The sequence below is a fragment of the Rhipicephalus sanguineus genome, chromosome 2, assembly GCF_013339695.2.
Source record: "Rhipicephalus sanguineus isolate Rsan-2018 chromosome 2, BIME_Rsan_1.4, whole genome shotgun sequence".
In the NCBI taxonomy this organism is placed as follows: Eukaryota; Metazoa; Arthropoda; class Arachnida; order Ixodida; family Ixodidae; genus Rhipicephalus; species Rhipicephalus sanguineus.
Window position 1 is genome coordinate 63040720 of NC_051177.1, and position 25002 is coordinate 63065721.

The 25002-nt window shown below is 43.9% G+C and overlaps 1 protein-coding gene across 2 annotated transcripts in view; it reads right to left on the reverse strand.

Annotated features, from left to right (window-relative positions):
- Nucleotides 1-24634, reverse strand: part of LOC119383105 (elongation of very long chain fatty acids protein 4) — a 225967-nt gene extending 201333 nt beyond the window's left edge. Inside the window, exon 1 of one of the 2 annotated variants that reach the window (XM_049412415.1) lies at nt 24358-24634. The gene's annotated coding sequence lies outside the window, so the exon portion shown is untranslated. Of the gene's footprint in view, nt 1-5310; nt 5439-24357 lie in introns of those variants that run through there. The other variant, XM_037651099.2, reaches the window with a different exon arrangement.
- Nucleotides 24635-25002: the final 368 nt, after the last annotated feature.

Consider the following 25002-nt stretch of genomic DNA (forward strand, 5'->3'; position numbering starts at 1 on the left):
TCGTCTTTAATAAGAAAACATGCGTTTAACGGCCCAAGGTGTCGAATGTAAAATCGTTTATAACACCAAACTACAAAGAGGGAGCGACGTGACTGAACTGAAATTATATTGTTGTCCTCTTAGCAAGCTTTCATAGTGATATTAAATAATGCTCTCGACCATGGCGACGTTGTACAACAATGTGACGTCACGACCGGACGTCATATTGTCCTGTTCACGCGCTTTCATAGTGATGTTGGATATAAGACGATATAGATATAATCAGTGTTGTAGGCGTTACTGAAAAAAAGTAACTAAATACGTTACTCGTTACACTATAAAAAAAGGAACGCGTTACCGCCCTACGTTACCTACAAAAAAATGTAACGCGTTACCGTTACCGTTACCGAAAAAAAGTAACGGACGTTACCTCTGCCGTTACTCCGCAATCATAAATTTTATTCGATGTGTCTTTGCTGCAGGAACCCACAATAACAATAATTTAAATCTGAAATTTATGTTTCACATAAAACTTCTAACGCAAACAACGAATACACCCAAAATGCTGGTTTAACGAGTATTACTTGCACAAATGTACCGGACGTTAGCAATGGTATAGTGGCTTAAAGTTGCCTGTAGAGTTACGTGTGATGGCTTCTGACTCCGACACATGGTGAAGCCATTTTATACAGAATATGAGATTCAGTCATCAACGCTATTCGCAAAGAAACCATCAATGAAATCTCAAGAAATTTACAATAATTCTGATGGTGTGCTTCTGCTAGCAAAATAGATGTGCGAATTTGTAGTAGTAAAGAAATGCTTAAATTGGCTAGTCACGGTAAAATTTCTGTGCATAAACATTTTTTGTTCACCTGTATATTTACCGAAAAAATTGCGGGCGTTTATGTGAGGGTGTTCAAGATCAGCCTCACTCGCTCAGGAGTTCAATAACCAGAAACTTCTCTGCAGTTGCAGATAGAAAAAGCAAAATTTATTTTTTAAAACAAAGTTGATAGGCCTTAACTTTGTAGCTACTATAAAACGTCGCATATTTAGACATTTTTCAAAAACAGTTTCCTTAGCTCTACAAGTTTCAAACAATGTTACTTTACTCTTTGTTGCGCATACATTTTATACACAATATATCTTCTTTGTTACGATAATATTCGTGTTTTACAACGTCGTGAACTTTCGAGAACGACAGGTAATGAAATTGATGCCTCCGGATTGAATGTGATATTTCTTTCCCTCGTAAATTATGCAGTTAATAAGGAAATTAAGTTCCTTTTCGGGCTACTGGCATGGGACATTCATAAAATATAAAATACTCAATCAAATCTAAAATATATATTTTCGGATCCGTGTCGATCTCTCGTGGAATCACCCGTTTGCAATAACCACGATTAGTACACTAACTGCGGTAATGTCTGCCGTGTAGCTACCAGCAACCGTGGTTAGCCGTAACCGTAGTTAGCTTAATCGCGGTTAAGGCTGTTCGTGTGACAGCGGTATTAAGGTAGTGAGTAAAAAAAAAGATTTTTTTTTTTGCGTTACAAGAAAAAGTTCTACGTTTCGCGTCCCGCTCATATTCTTTTTTAGGATTTTCTTCCAGCCGGGGGTCACGCCTATTCTCCACAATAAGGCGGACTCTCGATCGGCAGCGCACCTGTAGACCGGTTGACATTACCGGCTGTCGCCTTGATGGGCCTGAATTCCATAGAAAGCCGCTTAAGTCGACGGCGCGGGAGTTGTCGAATTCGATGCGGTGGTCGTTTACCATGCTACGCTCAGCGAGTGTACTCCTTTGTCACGCGAACTTGCGGACATCGTTTTTATGTTGTCGCAGCCTCTCGGGGGAGTTCTTCGTTTCCCCCACGTAAAACATTTCACGATCAGCACGTGGTATGGAGTAAACCAACCCTTGCTCTTTCTCTTCGGACAGCCTGTCTTTTGGGCACGAAAAGGCGCAGGTGCCAGCAATCCATCTGCTACATCCATTTCCACGAGAAGCATGTCCGTACAGTTTCTCATGGCGAATTATGCGGCTTTCATCAAGCTTTGTGCTTTGTGTGGCGATGGCCCAAACCTCCACACAAGGAGTCGGCGCTTCTTAAGAAATTGGTCTCCACAATTTCCACAAAAAAAGCGATTCCGCCCGTGCTTTCTTGGTCAATGCCTGGCAGGCCGACAGCAGTCCGACGCTGCGACAAAAGAATTTGTCGGGGCGAGCTCTGAGAAAACGGCAACCCCAGGATGAAAAAGTAACGAGTAACGTGACACCACACGTTACCGAAATATGTTAACGTAAGTACGTTACCCGTTACAGTTTCTAAATTGTAACGAGTACGTTACTAAGTTACCGAAAAAAGTAACGCGTTACCGGTAACGCCGTTGCTTGTAACGCGTTACCGCCAACACTGGATATAATGCGCAACATGCTGTACCAAACCATATAGAATACGGTGACATCAGCACGCATTCGACACTGCACCACAGTCCCTTCGTTATTTTTTAAATGCGAAGCATTCCTTAGCGGACCCCAGGCACTTTTAGCGTATCTATCTATCTATCTATCTATCTATCTATCTATCTATCTATCTATCTATCTATCTATCTATCTATCTATCTATCCGCCTAGGTCTGGGTGCTCTCGTGATCACCTCTTTAATTTGGTGTAGACCAAAATTGGCGGGGGTGGGCAAGAGCGTTCGACGAATATGACTGTCGGGTCATGACATGAATAACGGGACAATCCTGTCGCGTACGTCGTCAAACCTTTCCTCCAGAAACGTGTAGCACATACCCGCGTATACCACGGGCCGCGGAATGCGGCTATGCGCCACAGTTGATTGGCAGTTCGTATCTACCCAGGAAAGGCCAGAAGTGACATCGGTAATTTAAATGCGAGTGCGTTAAGAAAAAAACGACATCGACAGCGGGTACCCGAGGAATACAAAGAATAAAGGTCAGGATCCCAGCGGGAATCGAACCCAAGCATTCTGCGTGGCAGTCGGGTATTCTACCGCAGAGACACGCCACGTCTCGGAACTGCTTTGTAAAGACACCCTGTGCATGCGTAATGTCTTTGCAACGTAAATTATGGTTGATGTGCTGGTTATCTAATTTCATAACAAAGCAATAAACATTACATATGCACTCCTTTGATACAGGCGTCATGCCTGGTTAACATCAATTCTTCAAGCGTTGGCTTTGCTCTTATAGCAGTCTAATAAACATTACATTTGTATCCCTATGATCCATCAAATTATATTCAAGTGTTGCCCGACCCCGGAGGAATACGCTAACGAAAGTTACGTATGGTATTCACATAATCGCATCGTAAAGTGCACTTCGTTTCGATTATACTGGCGTCTGTGCTCTAACGTGACTGCTAAAGTTACATCAGACTCTAATTTGCCCTTAAAACGCCAGTATAGTCGACATGCCTGGTAAGTCCACGATCTACAGACAACTTCTACACTTACAAAAACACGCCGATCCACCTCGTAACGGCTCAAAGCCAAAAAACGCAGCATATAACTACTCGCTGACTGCTTCGCATGAAACCTATTCCCACTGGCAAGGCATGAGATCTACCTAATTTTTTTTTTGGTTGTATATAGGTTCAACAGACATGCTGGATGGTATGAAGTTTTCTGTTATGTTTGTACATAAGTGTGTCGATATTCCAGCTTATGCCTACCTGTGCATACCTATGAAATTATTGAATGAATTGCACGAGCAATTACTTTGTTGATGAGGGTGTAAAGATGTTTACATCTTGGCGTCGAAGCAAAACACTTGCCTCCCTTGCATCGTCTTACTCTTATTGCTCTTGCCTCCCGGCAATGCCCTTTCCGTATGGTCACTTCTAACACCGGAGGCTTCGCGTCTGGGCCAGACGTGATTCGTATTGTTCGCTCTAAAAAACTGCTTTCTGTCCTCGTTCGCACGCGTGTAAAGATTGTGTTTCATGACATAAGATTTTCGGGTCTGTTGACGCCTCTTCACGATGCCCGGGCGCCACTTGTTTGCATTTGAAATGTGCTTTCGCCTGCAGATGCGCGCCCGCTACAAAATTCACTTTGCTGCGCTACTGCGCGTAATAACGTGTGAGCAACGCGTGCAGATGCAGATGTTCTATGTAGGCGATCAATAGAGCCACTAGTACACGCGATTAAATGGCTACGAAGGTCGAACCCCCGGAAGGAGGAACAAAGAATTCCGTGAATGAGCTTGGCATTCTTTTACTTGTGTTTATTTATACATAAACACAAGTAAAACAAAGGCGATACTATTCGGCCGAAAAATAAGCCTGTGAACGAAAATCTGCATCTTAAGTATGGCGATACTCATATTGAGCTAGTAAACCGTATAAAAATTCTTGGAGTTACATTTTCTAGCAATATGCTTTGGAGTGAGCATGTTGACAGTGTGCTGGGTCAGTTATCGCGCGTAGTGGGTATGGTGAGCAGTGGTAAAACGGTGCTACCGTACAGGGTAAAGCTCTTACTTTATAAATCTCTTTTCTATTCGCATCTTACCTATTGTTTTTTGGTGTGGGGGACTACAACTAACACGAACTTGCAAAAGCTATACCTGATGCAAAAGAAGTATATTAGAATCATTTTCAACTTACCGTATGATGCTCACACTAGCGAATTGTTTCGACAGGCTGGCATACTACACGTCCATCACCTCTACGATTTTAAGTTAGCATTGGCCATCAGGCGTGAATCTAAAGAAAGTCGACATTTTTTGCATGACCTCTCAAAACTACAGCCAAATACTACATTGTTTGATACACGAAATAAGGAAACATGGAAAATAAAAACTTCCAAAACAAACTACTCCAAATATAAGTTATCCTACATTGTTCCTACGTTACTTAATAAATATGTGAAAGCTGGCATAGGTTTCCTACACTGTACACAGAACCAATAGCGCGAAATACACATGTTCAGTTTTTGATCATTCTCTGCAGTTGCTATATTGTTATTAGTGTTGTTATTTTTCTTTTTTTTTTGAAATTTGGGCTTTGTTTGTTTTGTTGCATGCTATTTGAGTTTGTACTGCTGACTGTTGCCACTGCTGTCGTGTTCAAAGGAGGCTGCGGGCCCTTGTCAAGCTGCCTCTTTCGGAAAGCGCCTTTTACCTGCAGCTATCCTTCATCAAATGTATTGATGGAAGTAAACATTATTATTATTATTATTATTATTATTATTATTATTATATTATCATTATTATTATTATTATTATTATTATTATTATTATTATTATTATTATTATTATTATTATTAAGCCGGCACTTTCGTCAGGACCACTTACCTGCGACGGCGCCTTTTCGTCGTGCAGGCACTGATATGGTTCTGCGTCCTACAGTTCACCGACGTGCGGCCTGATGGTCCCTTCCCGGAGGCTCCTTCGCTTCCAGTATGACCGATGAACACGGCTCGGACCAGCTCCTTCAACCAGGGCACCTACGACCACGGGATCCCTCAACTTCGCCGCCCCGATGCATCCTCTGTCGCTACCAACCCACGTGATCCCAGGGATTGCTGGTCATCGGATTACGTCCCCTTGCCACCGGACTGCGCATGTGCGACCAGGCCCAGCGCGGCCTCCATTGGATTTGGCCACACTGCATCTATGGACACGGCCCCTTACCTGCGACCCTCTTCGTCTTGCTGATAAATAATCATTATCCAATGTATGCACGTCGCACTTGTTATGTGATACTTGTGGTGTTGCCAAGCCCAAAATGTCATTTCAGTGTTGTAGTTGCTAGCTCGCATGTCATCAAACAGATGTTACCGTTATAATGTGGCACAGAATTAAACGCCGGTCCTAGCGACCGTTTCAACGAGTCGCAAACATCCAGTGACGTAATAACGGTGCTCAAGCACATCCAATGTGGTCAAGCTTTCATTCTGCAAGAACTTAAGCCACATCTAGCACAATTTATGGCAGAATGACAACGCTATCGAAGATTTTAGCAATCGGCTTAATCAAATGAAAAATGACTGCGAATGAATAGTAAGTATAAAAGCACAAATTTACCCGAATTCGATAGAAATAGCAGCAATCAGGACCAAATTGGATGATTCGGAAGACCGAGCACACTGTTAAAACCTCGTTTCCCTTTTTCCTTTTTTTTGCCCATTGGATCGTGAGCGTGAAACATGGGCCGAATCCGAAGCTTTAGTACTGCATTGTTTAACAGTTCAAAACAGATGCAACGAGACATCTCCCGTGGGAAGAAATGCGACGCCGAGAACTTTCGCTCTGTCTTTGCACTGAACCATTTCGCCACGTACTCAGGAGTCTCGCCAGTTAGACACGATTCGGTGTGTTGTGCCACAATGATTCGCGGCATGCTTCACGTCGCGATAATTTTCTTGAAGTTCGGCCACGCTTTTTTTTTAATACAGTTTTCTTTTGAAATATCCGTGCTTATATGTTACACATGTTCCAGGGCATAGGTATTTTTTATTCGCGATGCTTTTCGACCACTGTCTCATGGTTTGTAAGGGCACCCAGTTTTTATGAAATGCAAACAGCGGCTAGGGCGTGTAGCAATTAACGCAGGAAAAGTGAAAGGCTCGGACACAAACCATTTCACAACATCGAGGCAGGTCTGCCGAATTTTTCAAGTGGGTGCTTTCTAGACTGCCCGCAATGCCCCACATCACATTATGGTGGGACAGCGCCAAAACTGCAAGTAGCGAATATACTTATTAATTGGATGAATTCGAGACTACATAGGGGAGGCGTGACGCTTTAATCACAACGATAACAGCGACCATACTCATTGAAGCCTGAACTGTAGTGAACTATACTCGGCGTTTCAGTACGCAAACATTCACCCAAAACATTTATCGGACAAAATGCGCACCACGAAAATTTGCAGCCGTCTCCAGAGTATATCGCGCGCGATCTACATTGATATTTCACGCTGTAATTTCACGCTGTATTAATGACTGATCGAGTACAACGCGTCTGCGGAGTTGTGTTCTTTTCCTATTACACACACACACACACACACCACATATATATATATATATATATATATATATAGATATATATATATATATATATATATATATATATATATATATATATATATATATATATATATATATATATATATATGCATATATATATATATATATATAACAATAAAGTGCTAACGTAAAAGTTGAAAAAAATCAAGCACGTAGGAAAAATTCTTCAGTAAAGGACTGACGTTTCGGCCGCGGGACCGGCCTTCGTCGGAGTGATGCGAACATGCGACGGTACCGCAATATAAAATGCGCAGTAACGTATCATAGCGCTGTTATTGGCTGACAAGCGGTTGTTAAAAGCACGTGGGGAAACGGTGCGCGTGATAGGACAAGAAAAAACGAGAATACACGCGTGCGCACTTGCGCAAGACAAAACGAATAAAAGAGTAAAAAATGATTAACAATGAGTAAAAAATGATGAAGCCACATAACGCGTGAGTCACCGGCACAAACATCAATAGCACGTCATAGGTACAACTGCGAGCAAGTTATCGATAAACATAACGCCGGTGTAACATCTTGTCATGATCCGACAAAGCTCAAACAGGGAACTAATCTATCTGCGTGAAAGCATAGCGGCAATAATAGCGGGGGTAGTCAAGAATGTTTAGGAAACTAAATGGGTAAAAATGAAAGTTTACCAGCGCTTTCATTCATACCACAAGTGACGGCTTTAAACTTATAGATTAAATACGATTCTCGAAGCTCTCTTTCGTGGTGGGAACGGAAACCAGATTGAAGGATTGTAGCTGTAATATTATCAAATGAGTGGCCCGGAATGTGCACGTGTTTTGATAGCGGAAGGTTAGGAATGGTGGCAGCATGACACTTGTGGTTGTTGAACCGATATCTGAAGGGCGTTTCGGTTTGTCCAATGTACTGTAATTTGCAGACGAAACATTCGAGCAAATAGATGCAATTGTAAGTGTCACACGTAAAATTTCCTTTAATTTTATAGAAGAAATCAGAAGCATTGCTTTTAGCAATGTGTGACGTCCTCATATGCGCGCAAACCTTGCATCGTGGTTTTTTGCAAGGTCGGCAACCGACATTATCGGGAACCCTTGTTTTAGATGAAGTTAGGATGTCATGCAGGTTGCGAGACCGTCTGAAGACTACCCGAGGCGGCAATGGAAAGATTACTTTAAGATGGGCACTCTGCGCTAGTATGTTGAAATGTTTTTTGAGAATTGAGGAAACGTTTGGCACCGATGCTGAGTGTGTTAGAACTAGATTACTTTGTGCCTGAACGGATGGTTGCTTTTTAGCGCTGAACAAATCCTTGCGATTCAGCGCATCGGCTCTTCTGACGGCATCCTCAACAATGCGGGGTGGGTATTGCTGCTGAATCAAAGATTCACGGAGGTTGTACGCAGTTTGCATAAAAGTCTGACTGCTCAGAGCAAATTCTCTTAAAGCGGAGCGCCTGACTGTACGGTATACTGGTTTTCCAATGTTTTACATGCGAACTTTTAAAGTGAAGATAACGGTGCCTGTCTGTAGGTTTCCTGTAAAGCCTAGTGGTTAGTTTGTTGTCAGAGATGCAAACTGTGACGTCCAGAAAGTTAACGGTAGAACGAGAGTAATCATGCGAAAATGAAATAGATTGGTGAACAGTGTTGAAATCAGCTATAAAAGATAAGTCATTTTCCAGAACAGACATGAAAAGGCTAGCGTAATTAGGTCCAATGCGAGTGCCCATTGATGTTCCACTTACTTGAAGGTAGTGGGAGCCATCAAATTCAAAATTATTAAGCTGTAAGGTTAATTTCAATAAGGTAGCTAATGTATCACTTCCAATGGGCTTTTCATCAGACAGTTCTTCGTACGCTTGAATTACTGCCTTGATGCCATCGCTATGGGGTATATTGGTATACAGTGAAACCACATCTAATGTCACGAGCACGGAATTGTCTGGTATCACGAGTTCATCAATGTCCAACAAAAAATGATTTGTGTCTTTAAGATAGGACGAGAATTTACATGGAAGGCTACTGATTATTACATCACGTAGCGGGAAAGTTGCTCCGTGACAGTGCCAATGCCCGAAACAATGGGGCGTCCAGGACAGTTTTCTTTATGTATTTTGGGCAGCAAGTAGAACCTGCCAGGGACGGGACTAAGCGGGACGAGGGAGCGTACTGCCTTGTCGCCTAATTGATTATCTTTTACGAGATCGTTGACGGTATCTTGGACAACTGCTTTAAACTCTTCACTGGGATCATAGTCTAAGTGCTTATAAAAAATCGGATTGTTAAGCTGTCTATGGGCTTCGCTTATATAATCCGTTTTATTCATAATAACAACGGCACCACCTTTGTCGCTGGCTTTATCACGATATCACTGCGTTAGCCAGTGATGAAATAGCTTTCCTTTCCTCAAATGAATGTTTGATTTAAACGGTTTTGCTTTCGTAGGCTTTAAGCACGTCGCGTTGGACTGCTTCAATATACATGTCTAGATATTTATCACGTTGGGCCGGAGGGGTCCAACGGTTATTGGTAAAACACAACTGGCTGCATGTCGCTAGTGGACGGGACGGTCATGGAAATATTCTCGTAGGCGCATGTTACGTGAAAATTCTCTAAAATCCTTAGCCAATTGAAAATCGTCATATCCACCAGTTGCAGGACAAAAAGTGAGGCCCCGTGACAAGACGCGGAGTTCGTCCCTGTTTCCTCAATTCTCAAAAAAACATTTCAACATACTAGCGCAGAGTGCCCAATCTTAAAGTAATCTTTCCATTGCCGCCTCGGGTAGTCTTCAGACGGTCTCGCAATCTGCATGACATCCTAACTTCATCTAAAACAAGGGTTCCCGATAATGTCGGTTGCCGACCTTGCAAAAAACCACGATGCAAGGTTTGCGCGCATATGACGACGTCACACATTGCTAAAAGCACTGCTTCTGATTTTCTTCTATAAAATTAAAGGAAATTTACGTGTGACACTTACAATTGCATCTATTTGCCTCGAATGTTCCGTCTGCAAATTACAGTACATTGGACAAACCGAAACGCCCTTCAGATATCGGTTCAACAACCACAAGTGTCATGCTGCCACCATTCCTAACCTTCCGCTATCAAAAACACGTGCACATTCCGGGCCACTCATTGATAATATTACAGCTACAATCCTTCAATCTGGTTTCCGTTCCCACCACGAAAGAGAGCTTCGAGAATCGTATTTAATCTATAAGTTTAAAGCCGTCCACTTGTGGTATGAATGAAAGCGCTGGTAAACTTTCATTTTTACCCATTTAGTTTCCTAAACATTCTTGACTACCCCCGCTATTATTGCCGCTATGCTTTCACGCAGATAGATTAGTTCCCTGTTTGAGCTTTGTCGGATCATGACAAGATGTTACACCCGCGTTTATGGTTTATCGATACTTGCTCGCAGTTTGTACCTATGACGTGCTATTGATGTTTGTGCCGGTGACTCACGCGTTATGTGGCTTCATCATTTTTTACTCATTGTTAATCATTTTTACTCTTTTATTCGTTTTGTCTTGCGCAAGTGCGCACGCGTGTATTCCCGTTTTTTCTTGTCCTATCACGCGCACCGTTTCCCCACGTGCTTTAACACCGCTTGTCAGCCAATAACAGCGCTAGATACGTTACTGCGCATTTTATATTGCGGTACCGTCGCATGTTCGCATCACTCCGCGAAGGCCGGTCCCGCGGCCGAAACGTCAGTCCTTACTGAACAATTTTTCCTACGTGCTTGATTTTTTTCAACTATATATATATATATATATATATATATATATATATATATATATATATTATATATATATATTATATATATATATATACACACACACACACATACATACATACATACATACATACATACATACATACACACACACACACACATACATACATACATACATACATACATACATACATACATACATACATACATACATACATACATACATACATACATACATCATACATACTGCAGCGGGCAACGACGGCGAATTAACTTTGCAGCCGTTACTTATCTGGCCTCTTTGGTGTGCCTTTTTGGAGCGCGGCTCGCAGACGCCCTTTCCTGCGTTAAGCGGCGTCGCCGTCACCGTTGCCGTCACCGTCGGTGGCGTAAGCTATAAGCATGAAAAATAAAAAGCGAAAAAAAAAACGATGATCAAATACACTCTAAACGGAGTAACTGATAACTGTGATTTTATGCCCCTATAAACTTATAAAGTAAGGGTTACATTAGCTTTAGTTCATAAATTCTAAACTTGGTACGCTTACTATCGGTGCACAAATTAACATTTATCGGTTACTACGTTTAGAGTGTAGAATTTGAACCCGGGCCCCCTGCGTGGCGGTCGAGTATTCTACCACAGATCCACGCTGGCGCTTCAAATCATTTGCAAAAGGACCCTATACAGCGTGATGTCGGTCAAGGAATGGCGTTAACCTATGTAATATAGCGGGCAGAAGAGTAAAGTAACAACCAGTCATCACGGAATGCTAATTGCGCAACGAGTGTGTGGTTTTAATGCTTCCCACCCACTGCACAGCGCTCAGCCATAATTCTTCATTGTCATCAGCCACATGCAGCATCAGCAAAGTGCGCATAATACATTGCAGATGTGTAGCGGCACCGATCGCTTATCCGCCGAAAGACTAATAATGGCGTAGTGGGCGCTGTCATACCTCACAGAAATTATGATTTACAGCGTAGTCCATACCTTGCGGAAAAACAAAGCTTCAACACTTGCCTTCTCCCAAAACGAAGCTGCGCTCAGAATTCGCATTAGGCATTATCTCATCGTCGGTGAATTTTTTTCTTTAACCTTTACTTTTAAAACGATCTTGTTTTTGCAGATAAATTTTGCAGAGAAGTTCGCAAGTTGTACATACGACGGCGTGTTGTTGACCTCGCATTCAAGTTTCCCTCCTGCGTTCAAGAAGACTGGTTTTCCTGCGTACCGTGATTGCTTCGGCCCGCAAGTTGACTATTTGCTTCGCCATCTATTCTGAAGAACGAACCGAATCCCATCGCTCTCGCGCGCGGGCTTCTTAAAACACTAAGTGGCGGTCGCCTCGTGTCCAATGCTATCCTTCAGCGAGATGTGTGACACACTTGTCGCAGTAAGTGTTACGAACCGCCGAAGTGCAAAAGGGACAAAGTCGATGTGTTGATCCTACCCCGCCACCCTTCGAGAGTTTTCTACCCCTAACGTGGTTTTTCACTGCCTCCAAGGTCGGAGGCACCTCACCTGGTTTCACGTTGCCTCCGTGATCGGACCACCTTTGACCAAGCTACGATGTCATGTGATGACGCCATTATGTGACGTGACGTCATAATGACGTAAACCAAATTAGCGATCTGTGACGTCATATGGTGACGTCATCACGTTATGGTGATTTTTTTGCATCAATAGTCCCCGACGCCGACGGTCGAATTTTGCGTTTGATGAAGCATCTAAGGCTTTCTCCATAATATTAAATGAAAATCAGGGAGGTCTACTATATTGGAGGAAGCATGCGAATGGAAATATTAAGTGAAAGTACAGCTGTTGATGTCGTCGACGTACCGTAAATTCAGCTCCCTAGTATGGTAGTCCCTGTAACAGCTGACTAAACAAACTGCCTATTTCAGCGTACGCATACAGGATAGATCTCGGTAGATAGGCGTGACGATAGGCGCGAATTCTAGTGTCAAGGCTGGGTCGCTTTTGTTGTGGTCGTTTAAAACTCATTCCTGTTGTGGAGAAAGGACGTGATGATTATGGGTAGTGAAGATGATAATCATATCTATGGCTGTATTTACCTAGAGGTACAGGCAATCGGGCGTAGAAAAACAGCTGTACTTAAAGGCAAGATTAAAAAATATATGCGAAAGGAAAGACGAGGGAAAAAAAAGTAAGAGTGAAAATAGTCGCGGCTTAGCTTGAGGCTTATAAAAAATTACAAAAGAAAGAGATTGGAGAAGACTAGTTAAACGTGGCATTATTAAAATATTTGTGCAATATTTCACCGAACCGAATGGTGGCCAGAGAAAATGAAAGCTGTAAAACATAACTCACAAAGGAATTTCTCAAGTGGCATAATTTTTAAACAATGCGACGAAGAAAGAAGCAGAAGATCCGGCGCTGTCCTGTGAATCATTTCTTCATCTTGTGTCATTCCAAAATATTGCTTTTGACAAGATACACGAGCACAAATGAACCCCCATCTAGTTTCTTTCGTGTCAGTTTAATGAATCAAATACAATCCAACAAACATCTGTATAGCTATAACGTAGTGCCGAAACCCCAGATGGAGGTACTACGAGAGTATTTATTCAGGAAATTCGAGGTTTGCGTAAACTTCTTGGCTTGAATATTGAAACGCGCGAGCGAAGATTCGACGAAGATGAAGAACGAGGCTGACTGGCTCGCGACGTAGAGGAGGCGACTGGTGATCCTTAATGTATGTAGAGATATATGCTTGAGGTCTGTTAAACCGGCTGTACCACGTCGCTTTGAACATTCCCCCCCCCCCCCCTCGTTTGTTGAATTGGAACCGTTGTGGTTATGACATCACTGGTCGGCACTGTGTTGGCCTAAGCAAAGCGATGTAGAGAGTGTATATTCTGCTCGCTTCCTGAATAGCCGCTTATGCTGAGTGTGTATGGTACCCAGATTTATTACAGCGAAAGCTGTTAAAAGATCGCGAACAGCTGATTTTGGTGGCTTAGTTGTCCGCCGCCGGTGTCCGTAACCGCTATCGCTCGAAATGAGAAAAAAAAAATATGTAGGATCGGATGGGATTTGAACCCGGGACCTCTGCGTGGCAGTCGAGTATTCTAGTATTCTATCACAGAGCCACGTCGGTGCTTGAAACTGCTTCCCACCCATTACAAAGCGTTGAGCCACAATTCTTCATCTTCAGCCACAGCATCAACAAAGCGCACATAATGAATTACAGATGTGTAGCGGGTACCTCGTTTCTCCGCAGAATGACTAATAATTGCATAGTGGGTGCTTCCCTACATCGCAAAAATTAGGAATATTAATGGCGTAGTGGGTATACCTTGCAAGTGTGCTTGTAGTTGCCCCAAGAGAGTTTACAACAGGCTCTATAGAGCCTGTTGTAAACTCTCTTGGTCGCTGATCCAGCTTTCGCTGTGACTGTGCTGCGTGTTTCCGCGAAGGCCTGGCGTTTTTTATGTATATGCACTGTGCCGGTCACGCCATCGACTACAGGCGTCGAACTGCTCATTTCGTTTGTAACGAATGTTTCAAACAACGATAGACATGGGAGTTTCTTAGTCCCGGTTACGCCGTGGTCGTCACGGTGCGCGACCTTTCCAAGAATTGTCCTTTATTAACAATGATTTCAAAGTCATCGACCTTTCCAAAGAATTATCATTTATTACAAAATGATTTCAAAGTCATAAGCACATCATTATAATGGCGTTTGAATATGTGTAAAGCCCCATTTCTAGCTTTCATTGTTCGACTGAATGCGGGATTTTTTGGCACGCATGCAAGCGCCAAGGATAGCTTCCTGTGTACTAACGCTAGCGTAATTGTGAAAGGATAAGCCCTTCATTTTCTTCTTTTGTCATTCGGATCTCGATTCAGAAGGAGCGTAATACACGGGTCCTACACGCGCACCACATTCATTACGCTCGTGATGGTATGCATAGCAAAAGAGCGCCAAGCATTGGTAATGAGACAACATGCAATGTATTGGCAGCTCCTTAATTCCTTAGAGGTGTCAATTGGACATCGTGAATGAATCGAACAGACAATTAGGCCAAGGAAAGTTAGAGGACGTTAATCGTTGTATTTAACTGTATGGACTAATTGTGACGTAAATGAATGAATTGAAGTGGGCGAAAAAAAAACATCCTTTCCGTCGGTGGATACTGAACCCACAATCCTCGAGTCACGCATCTGATGGATGCTCTACTCACGACGAAAGCCGCTCCCCGTCCCACTTCGTTTGGGTGTTTCCAGAGCATGTAATCCCTGGAAGTGTTAACCAGCGCCGCTCGTAGCCCGGACGGCGAGTGTGGAACACTCTCCTTGCCAGAGAACGCCCACGTGGCACGTGACGCTCTCCAATAGGTGTATTAAATGTAACGGATACGTCACAATTGGTACGCTACAGTAAAGACAGCAAGGCAACGTCTTCCTGGCCTAAATTTGTCTGTTTCGATTCATTTGGTTGCGTTAAGGTATAACGAGCCCCTCGGTAAAAAAAAAAAAAAAGCCCTTTCTTTCGTCAGTTGGGAGTCCTGGTAACTGGTAGTTCGGTGTTAAATGATTAAAGATAATCTATGGTCAATGTCCCCAAATGATTAAGTAAGATTTATGAGTAAAATCCGCAAGAAGTGCAAAGGAGCGTCACTTAAGAATGCAAATGATTCTTTAGGTGCACTTATGCCGCGGCGCCTAACACGGGGTACTTGCATGTATACAAGCGCCTGTAAAGCTTGACTCGTATATAAGCTGTAACCACCGAAGGATGCCTCTGTTTCGAAGCAGGACTGGTTTGCATGCTGATTTATGGAAACCGACACCTTTTAGCTACGACATGTCTGTTCCAGCTGAAAAGCTTTTGATTGCCACATCATTAAAGAAGAATGTAGGATGTAATGAGAGTGATTTCTTGTTCACCGATGAGAATTGTTTCGGTTTACAGCGAGGCTGTATGCGGACCAAAATTCATTCATCCTATGCGCGCGAAAACTCCTAGCGCGTATGTGCCACCGAAATTGCGCAAGCCTCACTGTACTCACCACTCGTCCACTAAAAACGAACGAGTCGTTCGCGGGCAAAAAACTTATATGCTACAGAAATTGGGCATATCTCCTCTACTCACAACCGGTCCACTAAAAATGAAGAAGGGAACACCCGGTTGGCAAACAGCTATTGAGATTCCAGGACAGGCGTTACCAATAATTGAGAGATAGTTTAGTGAACCGTCGGGATTAACCAGTGATAAACAACGGGGCCGCACGTTTCAGCTTCCATGGTTAACAATCTGTGGGGAATGCTTGGGCTATGTTTGGGCAATGACATTTTTGAACAAGCCACGCACACCTTGTGTACAGCGAGTACGCGAACTCTACTTTTCAAGGGACACTAATGGGACCCAATCGATCGGTTTATATTGATACATTTTACTCTGAGAACTCTAGTGACGTTAATTTCACCATCATATATCTTTAACGATATGGGAGAAAATCAACGCCGAGGTCTCGTTTTTCAATTTCGCGCCGAAATCGCCGCGCGTGACGTCACTGATTTTCAAAGTGAATTTCTCATATTTTGGCGACATTTGCCTAACGAAATTTCTTGAAACTTAGTATGTTAAGTCCCTGACCTCCTCAGTCGATGTACTTCACTTTTACCGATTAGGAACGACGTCGGTCCTAGTAGACGCCGTCAAAATGTATGACGTCATGGTGATTGGTGTGGGAAGACGCTTGTGCGCGTTTTCTCGCTTACCAAGCGTCTTCTCGGGGGTAAGCGTGGTGATTTTGGTAAATTGTGAAAGAGTAATTTACTAATACGAGAAAAATCTGTTTTCTCCTTACAGTGTCCCTCTATATCGTCTCCCCACAAAGATGACACGAAGAGTGCCATCCGCAGTCATCGTTTTAATTCTATCACAAATATGAAAAAAAAGGAAAGCTCAGCGAGCCGTGGGTTTCTGCTGACGGCAGGCTGTTCGTGCAAGACACACACCGCACTCCTGCCAGCAGCACGCACACTCAGCAAGGAACTCGGAAGAGCCGAGTAAGCTGAGGTGAGCGTGAAGCGAGGGACGCGGTGTACACCTGCATCAACGAGTGAGTGGAGTGTGCCGCTTGGAAAGACGAGTGATGTACTACCACATCGATCGATCGAGATCCAGGAGACACGCTGCATGATTTCATTAGCGTATACGCGTACTTATACGGAGCGCAGGTTGGGGAGCAGGGGATGTAAGCCGTTCGCCTTTCGCGGACGTTTCAATTAGCTCTGAGCAAGTCAAGGTGTAGCCCTCCCCCCCTCCACCCCCCCCCCCCCCCCTTCCCCCATCCCGCGACCTGCCTCACCCCAATTCAAAGAGCAGGCCTCAGGTTCCAGTTGTACGGGGCTTAAAGAGGGCTCTCTATTGACTGACTGAGTGAGAGAAGCGACCCGTTCATTCATTATGAAAACGCTTTTCGGAATAAAGTTAGCGAGGTTAAGCAGCGTTGCCACAGGTTGTTTAACAATGTATAAGGACAACTTTGCTCGCGGAATTGGTGGAAGCCAGTAAGCTCTTTAAGCTATAGCTATTAAAGGAAGTTGTTTATACCCGATACGGATTTAGTGTTCATTGTCATTTCCGCGATGTACCATCCGTGCATTGGCAATTCACAATTTCTTGACGTAATGAATCTCGAATACTGATAAGGACACCTTATTTCAACCTTTAAGTTGATTTTGGATAATCCTCAGATTACTACTGTCACCTGAAGTGTGAAACATTCGGTGTGTCTAAGTTGCTCGCGCTTGCGCTCTTATCTGTTGACAAAAGCATATATACACAGAGGGTTCCGTCAAAAATAACATAAAATGCACATATTTACGAATACGGTATTGTATGGATTTATGCTATGAATCATTTTCTCCGAAAGACCAAACAATCAGTAAGTTCTTGAGCTTTTTTGCTGATCCGACGTACAAAATTTCAAGTACTCTGTCATTTCTTTTTGGCTGTCTCTTTATTTCCCTTGGTACACCATATATTTTCATGAAAGACAAAGAAAATCAATAGAATTGCCGATGAACCAGTAGCCGTCATTTGCGTAGTGAGAAGCGCCGCTGACGTTGATACCACATTTTTGGCGACACCGGCTCTTTAACGCTATCGCGTCAAAAGAAACTACGGAATGATTTAGATCACCCGGGATTCTTTGATGTGCGCATAAATCTGTATAAATATGCGTTTTTGTTACATTTTCCCTTCACTGAAATGCGGTTACCATTCCCTGCATCGAACCCACGGCATCGCGAACTCAGCAGTGCCGTTGCAACTGTATAAGCGACCGCGGAGGGTATTGCGAAGCGAACGTATTATGTGAAGCTGGTCGTTGCGTTATATCTGTACACGTACACGTGTCTCGTGTATCGAGGCTTGAATGTCGCCATAGTAATATACGGCTTGCCTTTTTTTTACCCCGCCTTTCTGACGCACTTCGCCGGGCACAATTTCCCGTCGTGGTCAGCACATGGACGCAGACGCGCAAGCTTTACCCGACTATATACGCGTACGTATACAGCCATCAGCGCAGCTCGGAATGGATATTGATCAGACAGACCGCTGTGGGTGCGAGCTGTGTAAAATTCCATTTGCTTATAAGACAAAAAACAAGGAAACTCGAGGGCTCGTTTTATGCTTTTGTGTCGTCTGCCTCTCAGCAAGAACGAAGAAGGGGTCGAAGAAGCGGGATATCGAGTTCTTTTCACGGCCGAGTTATCGCGCAGATGAGTTCGTAACAAGAAGAATGGGGCTGTAGTCTCTCTTGCATTGGGCTTTCTGTAGCTTATATTACGGTTGATGCTGCCATATAGGACTGTTAACTTCGCCGTTCCGTATCTTTGACAGGTAAACGAACGGTGTTTGGTAGACGCGTACGCATAAAAGCGGTTGGGTTGGTGTATTCGATGTTTCATGACCTCGTTAATTTCACGTAACGGCGTACAAAATAACAAAACATGCGTTTAACGGCCCAAGGTGTCGAATGTAAAATCGTTTATAACACGAAACTACAAAGAGGGAGCGACGTGACTGAACTGAAATCATATTATTGTCCTCTTCGCAAGCTTTCATAGTGATATTAAAAAACGCCAGGCCTGCGCTGAAACCGCAGCACAGTCACAGCGAAAGCTGGAAGAGCGGCGTTTCTAGAGCCCGTTGTCAGCTCTCTTGGGGCTACAATACAAGTACACTAGAAAGGTACGCCATAAATCACAATTTTTGTGGAGTTGGGAACCACCTACAAAGCCATTATTCGTCATTCTGCGGAGAAGCGAGGCACCAGCCGCACGTCTGTAAGGCATTATGTGCACTTTGTTGACGCGACGACTGATGATGATGAAGAATTATGGCTCAGCCCTTGTTAATGGGTTGGAAGCTTTAAACGGCCCATCAGTTAAGTAATTTGCGTTGGGTGACGCTCAGTTGCTATTCCCTCTCCCGTCATGCTGTATAACATACGTTGCCGTGGGAGAGAGACGGGGTGGGGTGAAGAACTTTACTGAGACCTCAAGTAAATGGATCATGCGCTTATGGGATTCTTTGGCAACCAATACAAATGCACTTGCGAGGAACCCCCTACGCTCTAAATCATTGTAATTTTACTGAGACCCCGAGGAAATGGATCATGCCCTGATGGGCTTCATTGGCAACCAATACAAGTGCACTTGCGAGGAACCCAGTACGCTCTAAATCATTGTAATTTTACTGAGACCCCGAAGAAATGGAACATCCGCTTATGGGCTTCCTTGGCAACCGATACAAGTGCACTTGCGAGAAACCCACTACGCTCTAAATCACAGTAATTTATCTGAGACCCCGAGGAAATGGATCATGCGCTTATGGGCTTCCTTGGCAACCACTACAAGTGCACTTGCGAGGAACCCACTACGCTATAAATCATTGTAATGTTTGAGAAGTAGGGCAGCAGGTACTGGGCCATTTTTCGTCATTCTACGAAGAGCCGTGGTACCTGCTAAACGCATGTAAGGCATTATGCGCACTTTGTTGATGCTGTGCCTGACGACTATGAAGAATTATGGCAGAGTCCTTTGTAATGGGTTGGAAGCATTCAACAACCTACTCATTGCGCAATTAGCATTGTGTGACGCCTGGTTACAGAATTCGCGTTGTGCGACGCGTTGCGCGACGCTTGGTGCTTATTTTACTCTCTACCACGCTATATTGCATATGCTAATGTGGTTCCTTCCTGACATGAAGTCTGTATAGGACCTTTTTGCATAGTAGTTCCGAGCCCCGGAATGGCTCAGAGGTTGAATACTGGGCTCCCACGCAGAGGGCCCAGGTTCGAACCTCGTTCCATCCTGGAATTTTTTTCTTATTTCGTTTTTTTTCTTATTTCGAGCGATACTGGTTACGGACACCGGCGGCGGCGGCGGCGGCAGCGGCGGCGGCGGCGGCAGCGGCGGCGGCGGCGGCGGACAACTACGGCGCCAAAAACGGCAGGTGAAATGATCTCATAACAGCTTTCGCTGTAATAATGCTGTCGACCGTGGCGACGTTGTACAACAATGTGACGTCACGACCGGACGTCATATTGTCCTGTTCACGCGCTTTCATAGTGATGTTGGATATAAGACGATATAGATATAATGCGCAATATGCTGTACCGAACCATATAGAATACGGTGACATCAGCACGCATTCGACAGTCCCTTCGTTATTTTCTAATGCGAAGCATTCCTTAGCGGACCCCAGGCGGACCCCAGGCGTTTTAGCGTATCTATCTATCTATCTATCTATCTATCTATCTATCTATCTATCTATCTATCTATCTATCTATCTATCTATCTATCTATCTATCTATCTATCTATCTATCTATCTATCTGAATGTCTGTCTGTGTTGTCTGTCTGTCTGTCTGTCTATCTATCTATCTATCTATCTATCTATCTATCTATCTATCTATCTATCTATCTATCTATCTATCTATCTATCTATCTATCTATCTATCTATCTATCTATCTATCTATCTATCTATCTATCCGCCTACGTCTGGGTGCTCTCGTGATCACCTCTTTAATTTGGTGTAGACCAAAATTGGCGGGGGTGGGTAAGAGCGTTCGATGAATATGTAGCGTCATTATCATCGCCATTCATCATCGTCATTTTCCAACCACCGCGCCGCGTCTCTCGCGCAAGTCATGCCTAGCGCTCGAGGCGCGAGCAGTTTAGAACGAGCTCACGCTCCTGGGGGCTGGAAGCCGGCAGCCGCTGCCGCTCTGCTTCTTCCATGGCCTTCTAATAAAGTAGCGAGAACGGCACGGCCACGTCGGCCGCCTTGACGTCTCTCTCTCTCTCGCTACAAATATGACTGTCGGGTCATGACATGAATAACGGGACAATCCTGTCGCGTACGTCGTCTTTCCCCCAGAAACGTGTAGCACATACCCGCATACCACGGGCCGCGGGATGCGGCTATGCGCCACAGTTGATTGGCAGTTCGTATCTACCCAGGAAAGGCCAGAACTGACATCGGTAATTTAAATGCGAGTGCGTTAAGAAAAAAAAAATCACAGCATATCCACGGAGTGAATGATGATGAGTGGGCGAAGCTGCGGAGGTTCATCGGTAAACCGTGAATCTTCCGTGAATTCTGCCCAGTACATCGTCACCGACGTGAGATCGGGCGCGTTTATACAAGGTTCGATGAGTTATGACGACTTGCAGCTCACTTTAATTTTACATGTACGCTGTGAATTTTCATTGTTTAGAAAACCATTGCTTTAGAAAACATCTGGCGTCTTTCGTTAAGCAGCTGGCGTCTTTTCGTTTTGCTTTAGAAACATCTGGCGTTCTTTCGTTTTGCTTTTAGAAAACATCTGGCGTCTTTCGTTGGTTTATTTCATCAATCGACGGCGTTTTGAACAAAATTTTTATTGTTTAATCACGCACAGGAGAAATCTCACCAGGCACTACCTTGGAGGTAAACAATGGCTGCTAATGGGAATGAGAGACAGAAGAATTCGGCTTTTAGTTAACGCGCACGCTGCGATTTTTTTATTGTTCAACAACGCACAGGAAAAATCTCCCACCGGCACCACCTTGGAGGTCAAGATCTGGTACTAGCGTTATGACTGGTTACGCACTACTACGACTACGAGGGACAAACGGGTGCCGCCTTAAGGAGCTTAGCCCCTAAAACGACATTGACAGCGTGTACCCGACGAATACAAAGGATAGAGGTCAGGATCCCAGCAGGAATCGAACCTAGGCATTCTGCGTGGAAGTCGGGTAATCTACCGCAGAGCCACGCCACGTCTCGGAACTGCTTTGTAAAGACACCCTGTGCATGCGTAATGTCTTTGCAACGTCAATTGTGGTTGAGTGCTGGTTATCTAATTTCATAAGAAAGCAATAAACATTACATATGTACTCCTTTGATACAGGCGTCATGCCTGGTTAACATCAATTCTTCAAGCGTTGGCTTTGCTCTTATAGCAGTCTAATAAACATTACATTTGTATCCCTATGATCCACCAAATTATATTCAAGTGTTGCCCGACCATGGAGGAATACGCTAACGAAAGTTACGTATGGTATTCACATAATCGCATCGTAAAGTTCACTTCGTTTCGAATATACTGGCGTCTGTGGTCTAACGTGAGTGCAAAAGTTAGGTCAGACTAATTTGCCCTTAAAACGCCAGTATAGTCGACATGCCTCGTAAGTCCACGATGTACAGACAACTTCTACACTTACAAAAACACGCCGATCCACCTCGTAACGGCTCAAAGCCAAAAAATGCAGCATAGAACTCTCTCGCTGACTGCTTCGCATGAAACCTATTTCCACTGGCAAGGCATGGGATCTACCTAATTTTTTTGGTTGTAGGTTCAACAGACATGTTGGATGGTATGTGAATTGAAGTTTTCTGTTATGTTTGTACATAAGTGTGTCGATATTCCAGCTTATGCCTACCTGTGCATACCTATGAAATCATTGAATGAATTGCACGAGCAATTACTTTTGTTGATGAGGGTGTAAAGATGTTTACATCTTGGCGTCGAAGCAAAACACTTGCCTCCCTTGCATCGTCTTACTCTTATCGCACTTGCCTCCCGGCAATGCCCTTTCCGTATGGTCGCTTCTAACACCGGAGGCTTCGCGTCTGGGCCAGACGTGATTCGTATTGTTCGCTCTAAAAAACTGCTTTCTGTCCTCGTTCGCACGCGTGTAAAGATTGTGTTTCATGACATAAGATTTTCGGGTCTGTTGACGCCTCTTCACGATGCCCGGGCGCCACTTGTTTGCATTTGAAATGTGCTTTCGCCTGCAGATGCGCGCCCGCTACAAAATTCACTTTGCTGCGCTACTGCGCGTAATAAGGTGTGAGCAACGCGTGCAGATGCAGACGTTCTATGTAGGCGATCAATAGAGCCACTAGTATACGCGATAAAATGGCTACGAAGGTCGGACCCCCGGAAGGAGGAACAAAGAATTCCGTGAATGAGCTTGGCATTCTTTTACTTGTGTTTATTTAAACATAAACACAAGTAAAACAAAGGCGATACTATTTCGGCCGAAAAATAAGCCTGTGAACGAGAAACTGCATCTTAAGTATGGTGATACTCATATTGAGCTTGTAAACCGTATAAAAATTCTTGGAGTTGTATTTTCTAGCAATATGCTTTGGAGTGTGAACATGTTGACAGTGTGCTGGATCAGTTATCGCCCGTAGTGGGTATGGTGTGCAGTGGTAAAACGGTGCTACCGTACAGGGTAAAGCTCTTACTTTATAAATCTCTTTTCTATTCGCATATTACCTATTGTTTTTTGGTATGGGGGGGACTACAACTAACACGAACTTGCAAAAATTGTACCTGGTGCAAAAGAAATATATTAGAATCATTTTCAACTTACCGTATGATGCTCACACTAGCGAATTGTTTCGACAGGCTGGCATACTACCCGTCCATCACCGCTACGATTTTAAGTTAGCATTGGCGATCAGGCGTCCATCTAAAGAAAGTCGACATTTTTTGCATGACCTCTCAAAACTACAGCCAAATACTACATTGCTTGATACACGAAATAAGGAAACATGGAAAATAAAAACTTCCAAAAGAAACTACTCCAAATATAAGTTATCCTACATTGTTCCTACGTTACTTAATAAATATGTGAAAGCTGGCATAGATTTCCTACACTGTACACAAAACCAATTGCGCGAAATACACATGTTCAGTTTTTGATCATTCTCTGCAGTTGCTATATTGTTATTAGTGTTGTTATTTTTCTTTTTTTTTTTTGAAATTTGGGCTTTGTTTTGTTGCATGCTATTTGAGTTTGTACTGCTGACTGTTGCCACTGCTGTCGTGTTCAAAGGAGGCTGTGGGCCCTTGTCAAGCTGCCTCTTTCGGAAAGCGCCTTTTACCTGCAGCTATCCTTCATCAAATGTATTGATGAGAAATAAACATCATTATTATTATTATTATTATTATTATTATTATTATATTATTATTATTATTATTATTATTATTATTATTATTATTATTATTATTATTATTATTAACACGGCACTTTCGTCAGGGCCACTTACCTGCGACGGCGCCTTTTCGTCGTGCAGGCACTGATATGGTTCTGCGTCCTACAGTTCACCGACGTGCGGCCTGATGGTCCCTTCCCGGAGGCTCCTTCGCTTCCAGTATGACCGCACGATGAACACGGCTCGGACCAGCTCCTTCAACCAGGGCACCTACGACCACGGGATCCCTCAACTTCGCCGCCCCGATGCATCCTCTGTCGCTACCAACCCACGTGATCCCAGGGATTGCTGGTCATCGGATTACGTCCCCTTGCCACCGGACTGCGCATGTGCGACCAGGCCCAGCGCGGCCTCCATTGGACTTGGCCACACTGCATCTATGGACACGGCCCCTTACCTGCGACCGCTCTTCATCTTGCTGATAAATAATCCTTATCCAACGTACGCACGTCGCACTCGTTATGTGATACTTGTGGTGTTGCCAAGGCCAAAATGTCATTTCAGTGTTGTAGTTGCTAGCGCGCATGTCATCAAGCAGATGTTACCGTTATAATGTGGCACAGAATTAAACGCCGGTCCTAGCGACCGTTCCAACGTGTCGCAAACATCCAGTGACGCAATAACGGTGCTCAAGCACATCCAATGTGGTCAAGCTTTCATTCTGCAAGAACTTAAGCCACATCTAGCACAATTTATGGC